This window comes from Pinus tabuliformis, chromosome 6 (assembly GCF_031772625.1).
Source record: "Pinus tabuliformis cultivar Carrire ecotype Pingquan chromosome 6, CPIR1, whole genome shotgun sequence".
In the NCBI taxonomy this organism is placed as follows: Eukaryota; Viridiplantae; Streptophyta; class Pinopsida; order Pinales; family Pinaceae; genus Pinus; species Pinus tabuliformis.
This window is the reverse complement of record NC_142292.1, coordinates 784,255,322-784,260,163: the sequence shown is the minus strand read 5'-3', so window position 1 is coordinate 784,260,163 and position 4,842 is coordinate 784,255,322. Positions and strand designations below refer to the sequence as shown.

Genomic DNA, 4,842 nt, shown 5'->3' with positions numbered 1-4,842 from the left:
ATTAAACAATTTTAACTCAAGTTTTTAAAAATCTTTGTTGGAATTTGATTAAAATTAACAAGAAAAATAATCATGAAAAAGACTACTTCGTCTATAAATTAGACCATGACATTATTTATTTTATAATATAATATGAATAATTATACAGAAAATGTGAATTATTTCTTGCACAATTTTAACTATAACATCTTGTTTTTCCATTAAACATAACTTTAAACCAACCTAAATTACAATTTAATAAGATAAGCAAAAATAACAATGTATATTATAATGTGAATCGATTTTAACTTTAGTACTTATTTTAAAGTAGGATAGTTTTAATGGATATTCACCTTACATATCATTTTATGCCGGCCTTCGCTTCATTTTGATCTTCATAATGAAGCAAATTTGCTTATCCACACCCCACGCAACTCAACGGTTCACCTTTAGATGGAAGTTTGTCCTAGGCATATAAGAAAAGCATGCACAGTTTGCTAATAGTGACTTTTAGAATGCCCTTTTTGGTACAAGAATTGTTTTTATATTATATAGAATTATGTAATTTCTTAAGCAATAATCACATAACGATGTTGTGTGTTGGTATAAGTTTAATATATTTCATTTTTGAAATTATGATTTAATCATTAATGTTTTAGCATTATAAAGATAATATATTTTTTATCCATTCTATTGAAGAATTTGTTTGAAATTGATTAGACTTTGTTGTTATTTTAATAATATGATGATTTTTTTGTTGGGTTAGTAAAAACATAGAGATACACATGCTTGCCATCTAGTAAACACCGTTGAAAAGAAAAGCATTACCGTGTTAAGAGCTACTACTCTGACGAGGCCCTTCTCCGATCATATGAGCTGAAATTGACTGAAACTAACTGTTCCCTACTCGTACGTCCATTTCAATCTTGAATTAGTTACAGCAACTTAACACAAAAATTAACAATAGCTTTACCTAATAACCCTACACTACCTCCTGGGAACTACTCTTCTCACTCGAGGACTAACAAGTGACAACTAACATTCAAACCAAAGGAGAAACCGAACAACAACCACGATCTTGGTTGATTTTCTCAGAAATATGTTTTTAGACTATTTTCTTTTACCAGGTGATTTATGGATTAGGAGATGAGTGACCCATAATGTTTATGGAATATTTATGGTATTAAGTGGATCTACTTATAGAAACATTTTTGGCGGGGTAAACCATATAATCTAAAAATCTCTATATCTTTTTCATAGAATAAAACTCGACCAATTGAACTAATTCTCTTCTTTGTTATACAGATTAACATATTTCAAAAAATAAAACCCAAACAAAAAATTAAACTCGACCAATTGAACTAATTCTCTTCTTTGTTATACAGATTAACATATTTCAAAAAATAAAACCCAAACAAAAAATTAAACCCACTAACTACCACCAAAACAATTATCTATCCTTTATTTATATATATATATATATTTTGCATTTTTTAATTTGATAAGATACTTTCATTTATACTTGCCATAAATCTGTATAATATTTCAAATTCCCTAATTTAGGTTTCCATGGACTTGTCGACGAAAAGGAAAAAATTGCCCTGTGGCAAGGCGTTTTAATCGATCTTGAAGCCGAGCGCTGGGAAATCAGGACTCCCGTTGCCGGGCTCTCACAATTTCTCATTTGAATGGTTCAAACGTAACTCTCTAATTATTGGGCATCCACAAAAACCTGAAAAATTGATTGGATTGATCAGGGATTCTCGCAGGCCGCTTAGAAATCTGCCGAAAAGTGATAACGGCCATGCCTTTACACGAAAAAATGGGCAATCGCGATGAAGAAGAGGGACCTACGGAGGTTCCTCCTCCCAGATGGTTCCGCCACAATTCCCCTGTGACACAGGTGGTCCTGATTGCACTGGTGTGCTTCTGCTGCCCGGGCATGTTCAACGCCCTCTCTGGAATGGGGGGAGGTGGGCAGGAGGACGACCGGGCTGCGAACGACGCCAACACTGCCCTGTCCACGTTTGCAATATTGGCAATATTGGGCGGAGGGATTTACAACCTCCTCGGTCCTCACGTGACGCTCTTCGTAGCGTGCTCCACTTATGTCCTCTATGCCGGTTCCTTTCTCTATTACAATCACCACCACAACGAGACATTTGCTATTATTGCAGGAGCGATTTTGGGAGTGGGAGCAGGATTGCTCTGGGCTGGCCAGGGGTCCATTATGACCTCGTATCCGACTGAGGATAAGAAGGGCAGGTACATTTCTCTGTTCTGGAGTATATTCAATTTGGGAGGAGTCATAGGAGGTTTCATTCCCTTTATATTGAATTATAACAGCACGGCCGGGTCTGTAAGCGATGGAACCTATATAGCCTTCATGTGCTTCATGGCCTTTGGGGCTTTTCTGACGTTGGCTTTGCTTCCACCCAGCAAAGTGGTTAGGGACGATGGTAGCAGGGCTACTGTGATTAAGTACTCTAATGTGAAAACCGAGGCCATGGAGATTTTTAAGCTATTCTCCAACTGGAAGATGCTGCTGCTCGTCCCTGCTTCATGGGCTAGCAACTTCTTTTATCCTTATCAATTCAATAACGTCAATGGAAAGATCTTCACAGTGAGAACCAAAGGATTCAACAATATTTTCTACTGGGGCGCACAGATGATAGGGTCTGTGGCAATTGGATTCGTTCTCGATTTCAGCTTCCAGAACAGGAAGAAAAGGGGGTTTCTGGGCGTGGCCATCGTTGCAATACTGGGGACAGCAACCTGGGGAGGAGGGCTCGCAAATCAACTGAGATATACCAGAGATAAGCCCTTACCGGAGATCGATTTCAAAGACTCCGGGTCTGCTTTTGCAGGGCCATTTGTTTTATATTTCAGCTATGGATTACTGGACTCCATGTTCCAGACGCTGTGTTATTGGACGATTGGAGCTTTGGCAGATGATTCGCAGACTCTGAGCAGATATAGTGGATTCTACAAAGGCGTGCAGAGTGCAGGAGCAGTGGTGGCCTGGCAGATTGACAAGCACAATGTTTCTCTTCTGGGAGAGCTCATAATCAACTGGACTCTGACAACAATCAGCTACCCGCTCTTAATTATTCTTATTGCCTCCGCTGTAAAGGAGGGTAATCCTGCTGATAGTAATACTGTAGCTGTTGTTGGTTCAGTATGATGGCAAATTATTTTCAGACCATCATCGAAATCTTTCCATGTCTTTGATTTTATCCGAAGTCGTTTTGGATTTACCGTTTTGCTCTGTTTGTGAAATTACTTTTCCAATAATTCCAAAAAGTGATAGATGATTTATTCCAACCTTAAGTTATTCATCCGGTTTTGTCGTTGCTACAGTGATAGCAAATGTTTGAGACATCCTAATTCTACAAAGTGAAAATATAACCATAATTGAACCCACAACTTATGGAGGCCTAAATGTTTTTCCTTTTAACATTAAGGCTAAAGCCACTTTCATTATGTTAAAAAAAAAAAAAAAACTTATCTATCATTAACTAGATTTTTTTTATAATAATAAAATATGATTTAATTTATTTATGTGATATCTTTCTCATTTATTAAAAATAAATAGAATTAATGCTTACATATGTATTATAGGTTGTTAATTGTTGTGAGTTTTTGGTTAGTTATTTTTAATAAATCTGATCTATTTCTATTAAATCTAGTCAGTGACCTATTTTTATATATATAACTATTGTTTGATCAATAAAATATAGTGAAATTTGTGTTTGGTGTATAACTATGTTTGCTTTCTTGTTTTTTTAAGTTGGTATGTTGTTCCGGCTAAACTCCCTTATTGGAAGGTTGAGAGGATGCAAGAGCCATGATAATTAATCCTCTGTGAATAAATAGTTGTCAGAGAGTAGACAGATTATTGTTTGAGTGATTATTGTGTGTGACTAGTTTTTCATTTTGTTTGTGTTATTATGAATGATGCATGAGTGAATCTTGTAAGAGAGATTTGAGTTGAAAATCCATATTGGGTTGTTGTGACATGTTCTGGGAGCAACACAAATCATTTTGGAGAATAGTGCACAAAGGAAGCAAATTCGACAAAGGTTGGGTTATTATTTGTTGGAGAGCTCGTAAGAGAATGGACCATGTTGGTCTAATGGTCATCGAGGTGCTGCAAGATAGTTGAAGTGTTGTAGATCTAATATGCTCGATCTCATATCTAAGTTGTACACATGTATGGGATCTATGTATGGTTTTCTTCTGTGGATCTTTATTTTCTAGATCTAATTCATGCATCTTGCATATTAGATTTGAGTATAAGAATGTTTTACAACATCTATATTCAGGTTTATTGTGTTGTGTGAATTGTAATTTTCTTATGTTGTAGTATGTTATTATTATTATTGAAGTGTGCAAAGATAAAACAAAAACCATTTAATGAACATAGTAACATAATTAAATTGGTAGTTCCAAAAACCTCATGAACACAATGTTGATTTAATTATGACTATAGTATGTTATAAGCTAGTAGCCCTGACTACATATTATTTTTTGTGTGTCTGTGAAGAAGAGTTGGTGGTTCATGATATAAGTTGAAGCCTTGGTTTCAGTAACATCATTTCTTATGATTGTGTGTTTAAGAGGCCAAATTGTATGATTGAATTTTTAATACATTCAGTATCCATATTGCCTTCCTAGAAACTGATAGGTAGTCAAAACCTAAGTATTCAACAAATGGAGGTGCGTCCATAGAATGATCATCTTACTTGACAATTTTTCTTGCAGAAGCCCCAAAAAGCCGAATATATTAATATTGTCAATTGTACGAGTGTGTCAAATATGGTCAAATCGATTTTAGCATAAGTGGGTCAAGTGGTAAGCTCA

The 4,842-nt window shown here is 35.6% G+C and overlaps 1 pseudogene; it reads left to right on the top strand.

The window, feature by feature from the left end:
• Positions 1-1,574: 1,574 nt before the first annotated feature.
• On the top strand, positions 1,575-3,163 carry LOC149261081 (UNC93-like protein 1 pseudogene; annotated as a pseudogene).
• The last annotated feature ends 1,679 nt before the right edge of the window (positions 3,164-4,842 follow it).